Genomic DNA, 19,265 nt, shown 5'->3' with positions numbered 1-19,265 from the left:
ATATATATATATATATATATATATATATATATATATATATAAATGTTGGGCCATTTATTAAATGCTTATTTAAACACTGGATCCTTCTTGAAGATATTATCTGGTCATTAGCTTATTACAATCCTTGAAGGATCCAGTGTTATCCTTGCCAGTATAATATACTAAATGACTCATTGGTCAGTTTCTTATTATATAATATCCACATGTATGTGTATATTACTTTGTCATAATTCAACACTATATAAATAAACAGGTGACACTTCCATTCTCTAGTCAGCTCATACATGATGTGCATTCACAAACAACTGCAAAACTGTATCATTCAGCTTCAGTTTTGCTAAATTTAAGTAAATCCAGGACTATATTGATCCATTTTTGATAGGTTTCAAAACAGATAATGCTACCTTAAACTAGTTACTTCAATAAAGCACATAGTAGATGATGAGTTCAGATTTTATAGTCATGTGCACCACACAGTCAATAAAGCAAATATAACCTGTACATTTTGTGCTATAGGCCAAAAAGTTGCTCAATGGTTATTTCTGCAAAGCACTTGAAATTTTCACTGTAGCCACATACCAAATTACTAGCTGTACTATTATAACCAGTATCTCAAAAATACCTTTAACTAAACTTGACACAAAATATCACAGACTATCCAAGTATGACTTTTAATAGCACATATCTAAAAATCATCACTGCTTCATACTATAACATATTCAATGGCATATCATAAAAGCAGTTACTAGCTTTGTAACTTTTGCAAAAGAATATATAACAATTTGCAAAATATAGCCTCAAAAACTCATACTTCCAGAAGGCTACATTCAATTAATGTTCTAAAGCTTGAAGTCACTAAATCATACACTCCAGATGGGGATGTCCCATTATCTTTATAATTACCTGACAGGGAGTGTGACTTGTTGGTCTAGGGGTATAGGTTTTGCTTAAAGTACAAAAGGTTCATAACTCTAATTCTTCTAGAAGCAGAGGGTGCATCATAAGGGTGGGTAATAGCAAGGTGCAAATAATACCTTTCCCTCCCACATATCAGATCCACCTGATTAACTCACACACTCATCCTAAACTGTGAGACATTTTAACACACCACTACTGCTCCAAACCTACTCCATATAGTCTAGTCCCCTCTTTCATTTTACTGCTCTCTGCTCTGTTAGCTTTTCTAAATTAACTAGTAATGCTCATAACCCCACCACATCTGCTCATAACTCAGTCCTTCTTTCATTTTACTACTATTAGCTTTCCTAACCTAGCTAGCACTGCTCATATCCTCACCACTTCGTCTCATTTTACTAAACTCTAGTCTCCCTTTTTCTGTTCCATTTATGTAACTGTACATATATTTTTATTAGATCTTATTTAAGCAATAATCTGCAACTATGCATGAGCATATCAGGATTTATCCATAGTTGGTGTGGTTTGATTACAAGAGCAAAGTCCAAGTGATTAAAAAAAGCCAGCCTCTGGCAAATCTTGATATACACACAAACAGGAGTGGATTGTTGCTCTTACACAATGACATTGGGTAGTATAGTTCTTACACCTTGCAGATGGGTGATATAGCTCTTACACCTTGGAGAAGGGTGGTACAGCTCTTACACCTTGGAGATGGGTGGTATAGCTCTTACACCTTGGAGATCAGTGGTTTAGCTCTTACACCTTGGAGATCGGTAGTATAGATCTTACAACTGGGGATGGGCAGTATAGCCCTTATACCTTGGAGATGGGTGGTATAGCTCTTACACCTTGGAGATGGGTGATATAGCTCTTACACCTGGGGATGGGTGGTATAGCTCTTACACCTTGGGGATGGGCAATATAGCTCTTACACCTGTGGATGGGTGATACAGCTATTACACCTGGAGATAGGCAGTATAGCTCTTACACCTTGGAGATCGGTGGTATAGCTCTTACACCTTGGAGATGGGTGGTATAGCTCTTACACTTGGGGATGGGCAGTATAGCTCTTACACCTTGGAGATGGGTGGTATAGCTCTTACATCCCATGACACACCCCGCTCGTTAAGGCTGATGCACAGGCCCAAAACTCCTATGTATACCTCAAAAAAGCAAAGCCAGCACCATGTAAGCATATCAAAACTTCTTTTAATGTGCCAACACCATAAAAATCACATCTCAAAACAGTCCCAATTGAAAAACAATTTCTGCCAAGGTGATTCAGCCACAGTTGCTAACACACCGCTTACTTACCATAGGAGTTTTGGGCCTGTGCATCAGCCTTAATGAGCGGGGTGTGTCTTGGGATGTGACTGTTGCTACTCCTTGCTGTGGAGAGATGGATGGTTTAGCTTACACCTTGGAGATGGGTGGTATAGCTCTTACACCTGGGGATGGGTGGTATAGCTCTTACACCTGTGGATGGGTGGTATAGCTCTTACACCTTGAAAATGGGTGATATAGCTCTTACACCTTGGAGATGGGTGGTATAGCTCTTATGCCTGGGGATGGGTGGTATAGCTATTACAGCTCAGAGATGGGTGGCATAGCTCTTACACCTTGAAGATGGGTGATATAGCTCTTACACCTTTGGGATGGGCGATATAGCTCTTACATCTGGGGATGGGTGATATAGCTATTACACCTGGGAATAGGTGGTATAGCTCTTACAACTTGGGAATGGGCAATATAGCTCTTACATCTGGGGATGAGCAATATAGCTATTACACCTGGGGATAGGCAGTATAGCTCTTACACCTTGGAGATGGGTGGTATAGCTCTTACACCTTGGAGATGGGTGGTATAGCTCTTACACCTTGGACATGGGCGGTATAGCTGTTACAGCTGGGGATGTTCCCATCCTCTGCAGAAATATTTTTAAAGTGTAATAACAAGTTTTAAAATTCTATTTTTTGTATTTTGTTTTCTTTTTTCTCTCTTTTTTTTTTTTTTTTTTATTTAAACCATGGTTTATTTTTCAGGGTCAGGAACTGCACAGGTGGAGTGTCCTATTACTCGCGACTTCCCTACATTGAAAACTGCAGCTCAGTCTGTACCTTAAAATCCCTGTCTAACTGTTTCTTGAATAGCAGACCTTACTGGCACTATTATTGTGTTATTACTTAAGTTCCTATGGTATCCACCTCTGCCCCCTCACATTTGCACATCACTACATCAGCAGTCATCTGCATAATGTCTACCCTACATATCCTTCTTTCTAACTCTCATCACCTCTCCATTGTCATACCCAATTCTTCTTGCATACTATCCCCATACCTCCCTTTACCTTTATCTCCGTTTCCCCATTCCTTCTGTGCTGGTCTGCTCACTATAATACTAATCAAGCACTTACATATAAAAATCATTGCAGTGCACTTAATATTTTCTCTTCTCTTTTCTTCTCTTCTTAATGTATTGCTAGACCCAGTTTTGCTTTAATGTCTTCATATGCAATCTATAACTATTTTTAGGGTAAACTATTGCTTCATCTTGAAAGCTTTTTTTCATAATTCTTCACTGAAAATGAACCATGAAAATCAAACAACCGTGCTTAACAAAATAAATGATAAGAAGTATTTGTAGACAGTTCCACAGGAAACCACAGTTTGACTAGCAAATCTGCTCCACAGTGGGTCAGCTAGATGGCTGAAAAGAAGTGCATTTTCAGCTTGTTTATTCCAGGGGAATCACAGGATTTCTGGCTAGGGCTTCAGCCCACAGTGCAGATCAGGGAATCAAACCCTGTGATGTTTCATTGGAAAACACAATGGCAAATCATCTGCAGATTGTAAAAATTGCCATTATTGTACATAGGACATGGGCAGGATTGAGGGTAGGCCAAAACAATAAAAAACTCCATGCCCGTGCAAGCATTATGGCTATGGCTAGGGAGTGGAAAGGGCTTGGCAATTTGGATGGGAAGATAAAATAAATAGTATCAGTGAAGATTATAGATATGAGTTAGCAAAAGCAACCACAGCAGCTTGGATTGGGTGATAAGCATTTTATATTGAAATAAAATAGAGTAAAACTATTTCATAAATAGTGGATATTGTGAACCTCTCATTTAAAAAAAAAATTAGGACAGGACACATGAAGCTTAATGGGATTTAGTCCCTATAAGTATGCAATTATACAGGCTGAGAATACACATTCTATCATGCTTGTTTTATTTGGTTTAATCCTGAGTTCAACTTTTGCTCTGAAGGAAAATGTTACTTAATTCTGTTTACATTTTTGACTGAGACCATCTTTCTTAAAGTGCAGCTTGAAATGTTATTTCGTTCTGCCTAGTCTGTGTCAGCAAGCTATAATTTTAGATTGCCTTTAAGGGCAAGACAAAGTGCTGATTTGTAAGCATAATCTGTGCATAAATGATAGTTGTAGGCTGCTTTAGTTAAAGGCCAACCTAAACAGGTACTTTGCTTTATGTATGTCATGTGTAGGCTGCTGCATTTAAAGGGTAACGCTGAGCTGCAATTTTATTAGGTACTAGTATGACTTATTTGTATAGCACTACATTTTAAGTGTAAGGTGATTTATTTTGTATGTGCTATAATAATTATAGCTTTGTATGAGTCGCTAGATTTTTGCAGTGGTGTTGAAATAATTAGTCAAATAGTTATTAAACATTTTTCTGTAAGGAATATATTATTTGAACTACTTGAAAATGTAGCAGATAAGCATGTTTTGAACATTTTTTCAGTAAGTTTTCCAGCAAGTTTTAAATTGTAGTAAATGTACTATACCCTTACGTAAGATGTCACATTTGGGATTTTGTTTCCAGTACATTTTAAATTGTTGTAAATGTACTTCATTCCTATGTCAGATGCACCTTTCAAAGGCACAATCTTTTATGATACTTAATGAATCTGAGCTACAATTTATTTTGGTGCGAACAAGTTGTTTGAAACTAGAATATAATTCTGTAATGGTTCCAGATTTGTGTATATCATTAGAGATGGTTGAGATATCAAATCCCTGAAACTATGTCAAAACACATATTAGTGCAAGAATAAGTGAGAACAAAATTTGGTGTCATTATTAGAATCCTTGTGGTCTAGAAGGAGAAGCAGAAAATGAATGGGATGACCAGAGCTGCCATGAAGAATGTAAAGGAACAATAAAACATATTGGTCATGTGCTTTGTAAAGTCAGTATCAATGTTCAGGAGGAACAGCCACAGTCCTGTAGAATGGCACTGTGCATTGCCAGTGAACAGACCATTTAATCACCCCCCTCAGGTACAGTAGCTGCTGGTCTGAACACAGCTATCATGCAATTGATTGAAGTATAAGGTAACACAGGCATAATCTATAGAAATAGATTGCAGGATGTTGCAGCTTTATGAAGAAATGCAGCCAAGTATCCACACAATACCAACTTAAGGAGCACAGCCCAGCTGACCTGCAGAAGCACATTACCAAAGGGACACACTAAAGCCAATATATATATATATATATATATATATATATATATATATATATATATATAGATTGTGTTTTACGTTATGTTTGTGGTATGTGAACAAGTGTTTACCAGACATTGTTCCTTCACTAGAACAGGACATCCTGGGCTACCACCATAGCTATGCACACCTCCACGACATAAGTCTGTGGACACATTTGGGGTTATCAAGCAGAAAGTGTGCACTACCACTGAGCCCCTTGATTTTCAGCTTAGATCATTGGTGACTTTGATCTAGTGCACACACTTAAACAACAGGGTCATATTTCTATTCATAGCATAAACAAAAGTCATTTTCATCTGACACCTATCCTGTGGAATGGCACAAAGAAGGGGTGGCCTAGCAGCAGATTGCAACAACAATCTGAGGAGACAGCTGAACATTAACAAACTTCTTGTTTTGGCTTATCTGCATCTAGAAGAGAATGCACTGCATATGGAGAAATGTTGTGTTCACCTGTACCGGTAGTGCTGTCAGTGGTTTTGTGGTTTGAGGAGCACTTAGACTTGAGTTATGTGTGCCATTGTCCATTATAGTAATGTCCCAAGACCTTAGGCCTCTACCTAAGAGAGTTACCATAGGATGTCCCTGAAGGAAGACCAGAGAAGAAGGTTATCACCTGTGGGTATTAACAATCGTGGATAGGCTGCACATAGCAGTTTGGTTTATGTTATATCAACTATATCGTAAACAAATGTGCTAGTATATCATACAAGGGAATGTTTTTTATGATAAACCAACACTACCAAGGTCCTTTGTGCTGCATAATAACAAAGAAAGCCAAAACAAATACTGTAACAGTATGGGGCATGACTCTATAACATGGTCTAGTTTATAACTAAATTGAAATTTGCTGTGTTGGAAAGAGTTGTTCTACATTTTAGGGATGTTAAAACTGTGGAAAATGTGCTGCCTTGTTGAAAAGGGAAGCACTTTACATCTTTAATTATCAATCCTTTTATTCTAAGAACATACATAATTAATCAGATTTTAATGTTTTTTTATTGAAGATTCTCAAATAATGTAATCATGATGTTATCAATAATCTGAGTTATTTATTTACTTTGTTCAATTTTACTGTGGAAATGTTTTAGCCCTGTGAAGACTTGATGCCAAAGTGACAGACTGGGAAAGGAATATTTGTGACATTATTTTGGCATATTTTCTAGTTTTCTTTTTCTGTTAACCGGTGATTATTTATTTATGACCAGAAGTTCCAATATGGACTGTCTAGATGATTTACCAGTGCCAGACTGTGACAGATGAATGTCAGAGCAATACAGCAGCGTTTAGTTGAATACTTTCTATCTACAGCTCACCATTTTCCAAATGAAGGTCTAAATGGTAATGTGACAACACATTAGTAACACATCAAGTGACTGAGTCCCATGATCAAGCATTTATTCAAACAAATTAAAGAGGGAACAGAGGTACCATAGATTGATTTGGTTGATATGCTCATGCCTACATATTATAATATGCATCCTAAACAACTAAAAGAATATACTAAAAGTTGAAACATTAGTAGACAGATGTATTTTTGTTACTACCACATTAAAAAGGATATAGAACTGAGCATAACCAAAAGAGGGTGGAGAGCTCTCAGAGTACATAGCTCCTCATGTGACAGCAGTGATGAAATAGAGCAGACATTTAAAGATGGCAGAAGGCTTCACATACCTGTGCTTTGGACTGGGTACAGATACGTACAGAATGGGACACAATTAAATAAAATGGTGAAATGTGTAGCCAGAATAAGCTTAATTAAACTAATTTACAGACAGTGATTGAATCTATTAATCATATGATATAGACTATAGAGGAGAAACTGACCAAAAGAAAACAATGTAAATTTGAATATGAGATCTTAGGGATTACACAAGTAGGAAATAATCTAATTGGCAGAAACCAATGGGTCTAATAGCATGAATCAATGCTCCAGTATCCCACTCCACTGCATCAGCAGCTATTCCAACGACATCTAAGAAAGTTAATTTATATATGGTAAAGAGATATTTCTTTTAGAGTTATGATAAGACAACATACATATTTAACAGCAATGTTGGCCACACATGATGATATCCACAGAAACATCAGTAGAAATATTAGGAAATATTTAAAAAAAGAGAAAAAAAAATGCATTATATAAGGTAAGCCCATCTATTTAGTACTGAGATTGTAAGAAAAGAATGGAATGATTTTAAAATTGCTACTATAACAGGTACAACCATTACAGATGAACTTTATTTGGTGTTCCAACTTTTCTCCCTACATGGCATTGGGTAGATTTGTGGTTTATGAACTATTTTTATACATTGACTTTCCATCTAAACAGCAAAAATGGCTGTGATATAAAGATGGGCAATAACTTTTTATATGAAAGGGTTAGTGGCAATGATTCATTGTTCCTGTTATGGTGAACAGGTCAGGAATGTTAATACTTATGTGTGCTTAGATGTGTTTGCAAAATGTTATAGGTTCATAGGTTCATAGGATGATACTAAGCTATTAGCCCAGAAGCCCTTATAAGCCTAGCCAAGAATTTTGCCCATGTTCCCTCAAAGTCAGCACCTGTTTCCCCTGTCCAACAGGGACAGAGGTGGGATCCTAGAGGTATATTTTCTGTTTCCCATCCAGTTGTCCAGGTTCCTCTTAAAGAGGGCTAGAGAAGTACTCTGCTTAACATGGACAGGGAGTCTATTTCACAGATGGGGGAGTCTTTGGGACACAAATCTGTCCCACCAACAATAATGTAACTGACCAGGTTAAGGCCTTGCAAGTGGGTTGCATGTGTAGCATTTGTCTTACGGATATGCAGCAACTCCATCAAGGCTGGGTCTGAAATGGCCTTGTATGCCAGACACAGGTCACCTCTGAGCAGTCTGTATGAGACTGAGTAGAGGGACAGGACTTTTAGCCTATCTTTATAGGATAGGTGTTTGAGACCCTGGATTTTCCTGGTCAGGAACCTCTGTGGTCTCTCCAACTGCTGCATGTGCTTGGGAAGGTACATGCTGAAGGGGGCATTGTACTCCATAATGGGCCTGATAAGGGAGGAGTACAGGGATGTTATGATCTCCTTGTTCCTGGATGAAATACCCTTATTTATGTGGTGGGATATGTAGAAAGACTTCCATACAACAGAGGCAATGCGGTGGTCAAAAGTCAGGTTGCTATCAACCTGGGTGCCCAAGTCTCCTCACAGTTGATTGCATGCTTAGTACATTGTTATTTATGTGATAATTAGTGGGGATGACATTTTCCCAAAGGGGATAATTATGCATTTCTTAGCATTAAGTTTGAGGCCATGCTTCTGGCTCCAGTCATTAGTTTGGGTAAGCCCATCTTGGATGATGTTCACATCACTAGGGGAATTTAAGACAGTGCCCAACTTGCAGTTATCTGCAAACTTGGTCAGCCACAGACCACTGGTTTTGGCTTGCACCTCAGAAAAGTATATCCCAAAAAGTAGAGACCCTAAGACCGATCTTTGGGGTACACCGATCATTACAGGTTTACTACTAGAGGGGCCTTCCCCAACTTTGACTCAGTGGGTTCTATCGGTGAGCCAGTTAGCTACTCATATGGTAACATACGGGTTGATGCCTAGCTGGGAGAGTTTATCTATTACACCCAAGTGGAGAATAGTGTCAAAGGCTTTGGCAAGGTCAATGTAGGCAGTGTGCACCATCTTCCCCTGGTCCATGGCTTTGGTGACTGTTTCAATGAAGTCGACCAAGTTTAGCAGGCATGATCTTCCTTTGACGAAACCAAACTGTGTGGGGTCAAGTATTTGGAGTTGCCAATGTCCTTGTTTATAAGGTCCATGATAAGCATTCCATGGCCTTGCAGAACAGGCTAGTTAGGCTGATGGCCCTATAACTTCCTGGGTCAGTGGACAATCCACCTTTGTGTAAAGGGATGACAGTGGCTGTCCTCCATTCAGCTGGGATGATGCCGGTACTCAGACTTTGGTTGAATAGGGTGTCTAATGGAGCTGAGAGCTCATGCCTGAGTTCATGTAGGATACAGCCATGGATATTATCGGGTCCCATGGAGACTGTATTTTTTGCCTTGAGAGGGCATTAAGGGCCTGCTCCCTGCTGATGAGGAGAGGGGAGCAAGTGCTGGGGATGTCCTGGTTTACTGATGGGGCGATAGGGGGTTGAAGTTTTCACTGAACCTGTCTGCCAGCAGGTTGGCTAAATCTATGGCATTTGTGTATGTGGTGTTATTGACCACCAGTTCACAGCAGATTTGGGTGTTGCCTTTGAGATTGCGGACATATATGAAGAAGGCCTTGTGATTGTGACCAATTTGGACTCAAAGTTAGTCTTAGAGGATTTCACCAGTGACCTTAATTTCTTGTTCAGACAAAGGAGAGATTGCTTCCAACTTGGCACCTGCTTCTTCTTGGCCCTGGACAGCAATTTTTTTCTCCTATTATAGAGTTTGGTTATTGTTGCTGTCCGCCAGACAGGTTTACTCTTCCTTGAGGAAGATAATTTGGTTCTGTCAGGTATTGCTGAGTTCATACAACTATGTAGGTGCTCATAGTTTTTTGGTGTAAGCTTGGACATTAGTGCTAGTTTCAACTGAAGGGACAGGGGCTGTAAAGCTGCTTATACTTGCTCTGAGGAGACTGTAGTCAGCTTTGGAAAAGTTTTTTCATTTGACCCTGACAAGGGGGGGGGGGTCAGGGGAGATGGTGACTTCAAAAGTAATCGCTTTATGGTCTGATCTTACAAAGGAGGATGACACTGTAGCAGTGCTACAGTGGCTACTCGTGTTGGTTAGGACCAGGTCCAGGATATTTTCACCTCTTTTAGAGGTGTAGACCAGCTGATCCAATGCACTGGCATTGACGAAGTCGAGGAATCTCTGGGCATTCATGTTTGGGCTAGAACAGGTCTTCCACTCTATGGTTAGATAGTTAAAGTCAACCAGGATCAGCGTAGAGGGTTGAATCTTGATGGATTCAAGTAAGTCCAGATAGGTGGGATGGGAGCCTTGAGTCATGGTTGGGGGTCTATAGCTACGTATTATCTGAATATGTGTTTTATCAACAGTTAACTGCACTTGGAGTGTCTCCTGTGTGTCATACCATTTGACCAGCCTGGAGGTGTGCATGTCTTTGAAAAATATTAAAACTCCACCTCCTTTGGCTTTGTAGCCCTCCATTTGGCATCTGTTAAAGTATGGTAAATGAGTAACCTGGTAAGGTTGGGGTGCTCTCCACAGCTTTGAACCAGGCTTCAGTGACTGCACAAATGTCAGCATCCTCCAGGGCAAGGAATGCTTGCAATGAGTGCAGTTTCATGCTAAGACTCTTAGCATTTAGCAGCATGACCTTTAAATTTCATTTATAAGAAATTTTCATGTTGGTAATTTTGTGCTCATGACTTTGCCTAAAAAAGGCACTATGGTGGAGGCAAGAGCCTTTGCCAGATGCCTAAAGCCCAGGGGAGACAGACGAAGGCCATCTCTGGCAAAGCATAGTGGTCTGTCAATCATGTGCTCCCAGGCTGTCAGGTACTGGATCCCCTTTGAATGACACCAGAAACTAAGTCAATTGTTAAAGTCAATCATTTTCTGTTTGTATTGAGGTATCATTCTGGGTGGTGGTAGGATGCTGCTTAAGGCTAGGGACATACCTGCCTGGGACTCATATTCAGCAAGCTCAATCATGTCTCTTTTCATATAGTCCAGAGAGGTACATCTCAAGTCATTCATACCAACATGGACTATGACAGAGTCATAACAGTGCCTGTTGTTAAGACTTGAGTGTGTGCGTGATATTAGATTTTTTTTTTGTTCCTGCTTGTGCTAATATACAGGATAGGACCATTAATGTTAAGTATGATTAGATGATTTACCCATATACTAAATATTCTTTTATTCCTGCACGTATTAATAAAATATATTCAATGTTTATTTGATACATTTAAGTAGTAAGTATTTGAGGCTTATACACATTTTTGTAATTTACATAAAACTTATAATTTAACCAGGTTAGGTTAGTGTTCTACCCTAATCAACAAATGCATAAACAAATAAATAAAATAAATAGGTTGCTCTGAAAGAAATTGCAACACAATATCATTAGTAAAAGAACCATCTGATAAGGAGCACAATATAGTTATTATGAATCAGAGTCAGTATTATAATGTGAGTGGGACACCTAACCTGGGATTCAGTAACATTTGTCACATTGCAGTAGGCGATTGTGTGTGATGAGTGAGCAGCACACACAGGGTGTGTGCAATCGAGAGATGGACTGTGCTTGAATGGGGGAGGCCAAGCAACATGGCTGCTCAAAGTATATGCTAATGGTAACATAATGAGATGGTAATCAACAACAGTATTAAAATGAGTGGCTCCTTGTATGCAAATGTGGCATAACAAGATGGCAAAGCAATTCAGAAATGTATAAAAAGTGTGACATGATGGGCAATCAACAATGTTAATGACAATAAAATTGCAATGTGTATGCAAGGGAGTAGCAGAAATATGCTAGGGGTTGCCACAGAATAAGTGAACATGCATACTGAAGAGGCCATAACTCCTACTGTGACCCACTGTTGTACGTATCAGCATCCTCAAAGATGCCATGTCATCCAATTGCATTTAGCATTTCATGGCCTTCATGGCACCAACAATGTAGACTCATACCATGTTGATATGGACACCAAACAGGAGCTAGTAAACATATGATGGCCTTATCAGCAGGCTCATGAGAGTCATGGATTACCTATCCCAGGAGATACTTAGGTTTGTACATAAACTGGGTGCAGGGACCATTCAGTGATCAGCAGGGGTTACAGTGGAGGCATCTCAGGCATCTGCTGCAAGAGGTCTCCATCAGTTTATTGATAACATGCTACAACATGGGAGAGCATATGTGGCTCCCACATACCACAGAGAAGTGAATCAACACTGTGTAGATTTGCTATGTTATAACCCCTTTCCCTGAGGTAGTGGAGGATATAGACTGCATTAACTTTCATGATACTGTTCAAGTTCCATAAGTAAAGTTATATGCCATTTGCTGTGTCATCTGGAGCTAATACCAACCTTTATTTATATGAGGTTAAACGTATGTGTATAACAACATTTCATAACCCTTTCTGAATGCTTAAAGCATATACACTACTGCTTTAAAAGCATCCTTCAGCTGCTCTGCAGACGATTGCCACAGACACTTACCAACCTCCCCAAATATGCTACAAACACTCCCCACAAATGCTGTCTCATCCCACCCACAATATTTTCCTCTCTTTTATTTCTGGCAGATATCATCCAAAGACATCAACCCTTTAATGGAACAAATACATCTAGACAACCTACATTCGTGGTCCATACACTACTGCCCTGACTTCATTACTGCACCCCTAAAATGTATCTTTAATTTTTGTCTTACTACCAGCAACATGCCTAATATTTAGAAATCTGCTATAATAAAACTACTGTCCAAACTAAAACAACCCACACTCCCATCATACTATTGCCTCATATCCATCCTCCCAACATTGAACAAAAATCTTTGAAAAATTTGGCTACCTTAAACTCACAGAATATATAACTAACCACCACCTTCCCTCACAGAAGGCATGGCTTCTGGTCAGGAAGGAGTGTGGCCACAGTCATCTGGTCACTGAACCATTACATTCTCATGTCGATAGCACAAAGCCATATTCACTGGTACAATTTTTACAGATCTTACCACAGCCTTTGACTTAGGCAATCACTCCTCTTTTAAAATCCATCATCCAGAACTAGGTATTAGCCCTTATCCCATCCTTTCTTTCCAAAATTATCTACCTAACCGTTATTTCTCAGTGAACTAGAACTCCTACACCTCTCTCTTCTCTCCACTAACCAAAGTTAAAGCAAGATCTACAAACTGACTTCAATCACCTCAGTGAGTGGATTACTACTAAAATGTTCATACTAAATACATCCAAAACTAAATCTATGCTTTTTGGTACTAAACAAAAACTCAGCAGATCCAATAAAAATGTAGTAATCTATTATTAAAACCATCCCTTAGAGCAAGTCTCCTCTTTCAAGTATCTTGATATCTGAATACACCCTACAAACAACTTACATCTGCATCTTGACAATACATTTAACATAATGCCCTAGTTTTATTGGTAGAAAAAATATCATCTTTCCTTACATAGCCCACCAGGTTTGCAATAGGGAAAGGAATCCTACTCCCTCAACTCAAATTCAGTCTCCCTCTTACATCATTATCTTCTAAAAATGCCACCACTATTCAAACACTACAAAACAAAATATGTAGATTTATTACATACTCCAGAAGAAATGAACACCACTATAAAACACTTAAAAAGGCAAACTGGCTTCAAATTAACCAAAGACCATCCCTGCTCCAAGGATCCCAACTGTTCTAACTCCTGCATGAACAGCCTTTCCCTCCTTTAACCTCAAAACCAATAAGACATACCCTCACATACAACCTAAGCCCTAAAACACAAATCCCACAACCCATATCTATCACCATACATTCAAAATTCTTGGATTCAAACTGTGGGAATCCCTCCCACCTGAAATTAAAGACTCATTCTCTTACACCAATTCCCATTCTTTACTAAAATTGCATTTAGTTAAATAAGCAGAATGAACCTGTTACCCCTCAGGTCACATCACTTAAGACAACTTTAACTGTTCTCCACTCTAACTTAACCACTAAGATCCTTTGCTCCTTTTTACGCCTCTCATTTATTCTACTCTAATTTCACAACTATTATGACTCTTTTGTACATATTGGAAATTAATACATTAGATCAACTATGTATCCACATTACTTCTCTACCATTGCACTGTTTTACTGTCACTTATGTGTTAGTGTGCTCTTGTCTATTTTGCATGTCTGGTTATTTTCTGACATTGGGCTGGGACTGAAATTGGTCAGAATTTATCAGTGCTTTACCCTTGTAAACAAATTCAGATAAATACAACTAATATGTACCAATGATATTGTACAGTAAAAAAAAAAATTAATTTCATTTCATTGCATTTACCATATTACAGTAGTTTGTATCCATTTAAACATGTGCTTAATCTTTAGTTCACAGACAGTTATCAAGAATGTAGTCAATGAGACTATTCAGAAGACTATCACAGTCCTCATCCAGTAGTAAGATAAAGGCTGTTGGAATCAAACCCTGGACCACTAAAACAGTTTTGCAACAGCTCATAGCTTCAATTACTGACAAATTTCACAATTTTGCCATCATTCACATTGCTAGCTTTTTCAAGACTGCTCAGGTTCCATAGTCTACAATAGTCACTTTCGTATGTGAAACCCAAGTGTCTGCTAATGGTCCCATTTCATACCTTCTTGGTTGCCAGTTAAATCAAACAAAACATTATTCTGGCAACCCAGTTAAAATGGTAAATAGGGCTTTTCTATATGACGAGAACAAAGTAGGAAGAGAGAGTGTGTGTGTGTGTGTGTGTGTGTGTGTGTGTGTGTGTGTGTGTGTGTGTGTGTGTGTGTGTATAAATATATCACCGAAGCAGCACTTTCACATAAGTATGCTTGTTATTCCGGTCGTACTACGGTGTGGTAAGGGAAAATTCCCTTTTCCTCACTGCAGTGTGACCTCGGTGTGAAAATATTAAAGTAGGGGGGGCTTGCCCCCCTGCATTCAAGTAGATTTAGTGTTTTTTTTTTTAACATACTTTAACTATGTGTTCAAAATCCAATATTATGAAATCTGAAATTACCGAGATAACTTTCCCGAAACTGCATAAGAACGAAAATTAAAAAAAAACAAATGTCTCATGTCCGAAAATAAGTTACTTTCTTCTCGTAAACTGTGGCTGTTGCCATTTCATGTACTATTTTTCCTTGCAACATATGGACTGTTGCAATTCCCAGGATGTAGACTATAGTCATTTTAGCTTATTAAAAATACAAATCTGGTTAAATGCTTTTGTCCTAAAACACCTTCCATAAAGACTTCATCAGAACCTCTTGTTGCAATCTGCTACTTCTTCTTTTATAAGTATGAGTCACATGACTTAAAATTAAGGTATATATCTTAAATATCAAAAAGACATGTAGTTAATTTAAATACATTACAAGACATTGGGCCAGATTCTAACAGCTATTTGCAGATAGTGCAGAAAGGCTCACAAAATAGTAGAAAACCACAGAAGAACCAACCAATAGAATGTGAGCAAGCCAAAGGACACCAAGTTTATTGAAGTTAAGCGCTTTCCTCTCTATTACAGAGACATCCTCAGAACAATATTGCACAAAAACCCAGCCAAATACATACCCACCCCTCAATTAACCATTCAAAATTGCACCAAAAATTTTAAAGCAATATATACACATCAAATTACAGCAGTAAAAATATTGCATGTAGCAAATAACAAAACCAAATAAATGTTACCATAAAATATTATAATATGTTAATAAATTATTAAATAAAATCCAAGTTAACTTTACTAACCTAAAATTCGAACAAGTTTTAAACACTAGCAATGCTTATAGTTTCATTGATACCTGGGTAACAAGAGGCATTTAAAAACAACTGCCATCTCAATTCCATCATATCCAAATGCACATCTATAATGCACCCCTGTTCATCCAGCACTAACTGCTGTAAAACCAAAAATTTAAAATCATGTGTTAGATTTTCATTGATATGTCTATACAAAGCACTAGTAACCCTACAATGTCTGATGTCTCCCAGATGCTCACCTATTCTTAATTTAAATTTTCTACAGGTTTTCCCAATGTAGAAACTAGAACATTTTCCACATTTAGCCATATACACAACATTTTTACTATTACAATTGTAGTGGCCTCTAATATTGACAGTCTTCCGATTAACCCTAATCTGACCTTCAGTTTCCATTATAAATGGACAAAAAGTGCAGGAATTACATTTATTACCTACTTTTCTATTAATTCTGCCTTCATGTCTAATACTTTCCAAAATGTTCTTTATAGATTTGTCCCTCCTAAAAACATGTCTTGGGTTTTTACCAACTTTTAACCCAACATTAGCATCAAATTGAAGAATCTCCCAATTGCCATTTACCACATCAATAATACTGTTGGCCATGCCATTGTATGTCAAAATGAAGGCTGAGTTGTAAAAAACATTTTCATTACTAGATCTATTAGTACTCATAAATCCGTGGCCCAATATGGGTCTATAAAAACCTCGTTTACGTTTGTGGGTTACCTCATGAGCAAGGTCATCCAAAAGACAGTCAGGATATCTCCTTTGTTTAAACATATGTGTAATAAAATCTAATTCTACCAAAATATCCACATCAGAACTCATCATTCTGGCAGTCTGCACCAACCCTCTTTTGATGGTGCGGGTGCCAGCTCCCATAATCCAAATAGAAATTTGAGAATGTGGACTTTCGGTGAATTCTGGTGTTAAAATTCATATTACACCAATCTAGCTCAAGTTCTACATCTAAGTAGACAATGTTATTCTTACTATAAACATAGGTAAATTTTAAAAAAATCAACTGTTTCATTAATATATACCAGAAACTCATTTAAACTGTCTTCTGTACCTGTCCAAAGAAGAAACAAATCATCCAAGAATCGAGTATAGTGTGCAATGTTAGACTTGTGCCAACTATTAATCAGAAATTCCTGCTCCCAATAAGACATAATAAGGTTGGCAAAAATGGGAGCACATGCTGCCCCCATTGCCACTCCTTTTACCTGTTTATAATACTGTCCCTCAAACTAAATATAGTTATTTTTTAAAACTAATTCCATAAGTACACTCAGTTTGTTGATTTCATCTTGAGAAAAAATATTGGTTTTATTAAGTTGTTGTTCTAACCAATAAACACTTAAATCATGGGGAATAACAGTAAATAGATTAACCACATCAACAGTGACCATAATCATATTGGTGGTTAATTCAATGTCATTGGGAGCAGGAATTAATAGTAAGAATAAAATTGTCTACTTAGGGTTTTTACTTCCAGAAGGTATCAACATGTCCAGTACCCAATTGAATTGAGGAGGAGACCACCCAGATGTCGACTGTCTATTCTGGAGTGGAGCATCGCATAAATGTCAGACCACAAAACTTTAAAGAAAAAAAATTCAGTTTGAGACCTTCACACATGTGAGTTCAAAAATGCAGCATAGTCATAAAATCCAAGAAATTTTATTGTAATCCACTTTGTCAAGCGCTTTCGTCCCTCCACACTTAATACTGGGACTTCATCAGAACAAACATAGTGTCAATACAACTTCTTTATAAACCCTACCCAATTAGCTAGTATTGTCAACTCATCAACTTTTAAATATATATGCTGCTATAAAAACTTTAAAATAAGATTGTCATGTTATTTTTATATACCCAAAACAATTCCTGCATCTCATGCCAACAGAATTATTATACATACATACACCTACTGAAAAATAAAAATGCATGTTAATTTGTAAACTGAACACATTCTAAAATATATGTTTTACACATGTACCATTAATAAAATTTCATACTTGTATGTGACTACTAAAAATATAAATGTGACCATATAAGGCTCAGTTTCAAACAGAAACAATACACTTTAAAACCATGTCAGAGAATCAAAAAATGATGGAGAAATATACCATACCCTTACTTCTTGAATAAATGCTCAATTGGCCCTTAATGCCTGTTCCAACTAACAACTTAAAAATCACAATTCTAATGCTCTCTTCTTTAGAATAGGGAGTATGGAAATGTTCTCATTTAAACCTGGGGGTTGAACTGCATTTAACAACAACAACTAGACTACCAAGAGGAGATTAGGGAGAATAGTTCTGAGGAAATTGTAGTGAGGGCAGGGTACTGTCCTAGAGAGGTTTTAATATTTTTAACTACACAGATTTAACTATAGACAATGGGCAGGATTCACGAAGGCTTGCACGGAGTGTAAGAGACGTGCAACACTCCATGCAAGCCTCGCGATCCAGGAACAGCCCTAAACTCCGTGTAAGAGACCAGCTAAAACGTCTCTTACACGGACTGGGCGTGGACATGCTAAATACCTCACTTGCAGCCAAAAGGTATGCAAATGAGGTATATTAGCGATCCACGAAGCAGAAACCAGTCTGTGTAAGAGACATTTTAGCTGCAGAAATGTACTCAGTCGACAACTGAGTATGTTTCTGCAAATTCCACAAAGGAGCCATGTCAGCTCCAAATAAAGGGTGCATATGTCTCAGGCAGCATGCCAGTGGCCAAATATGTGGCCATTGGCAAGGTAACCCGATGCAAAAATATTAAAAATATAATTTTTATATTTCGGCGATCGCCAATGTTTAAACCCAGCGCAGCCCCGCGCAAACGGGCTGCTCTGTATAAAACCATAAAAAAGAAGGTTATAAACCCACAAATGTGGGTTTCATGCAATACATGGAATGACAATGCAGGGACCAGCAGAACAAAAACAACATGGCCACCGTGTAGTGGTTGCTAAGGGGGGAAGCTGAGTCTAAGACATGTAACTAAGCATTAGTAGGCAATCTCATGTAAATGAGGGTTAGGATACTGAATCTCACAGTCACATAGCAAATGAGCACAGTCTGAGTAGTGTAAGAGATACATAAGGGGGAGGAATAGAGTAGGAGATAGGTGACATCACAGGGGAATGGTAGAAAGAAATGCAGTTCATTGGAGGTCAGTGTAACATGACAGATGACAGACATAGATCATGGAAAGAGGTGTGCCACTAGATAAGTCAGGGAAAGTCAAGAAATGGAAGGTGTACACTGTTACTTACACCAAAGTTGGGCTCATGCGGTGTCCCT

This window comes from Protopterus annectens, chromosome 6.part0, assembly GCF_019279795.1.
Source record: "Protopterus annectens isolate FY-2018-M chromosome 6.part0, PAN1.0, whole genome shotgun sequence".
Taxonomy (NCBI): Eukaryota; Metazoa; Chordata; order Ceratodontiformes; family Protopteridae; genus Protopterus; species Protopterus annectens.
This window is presented reverse-complemented; position numbering follows the sequence as displayed.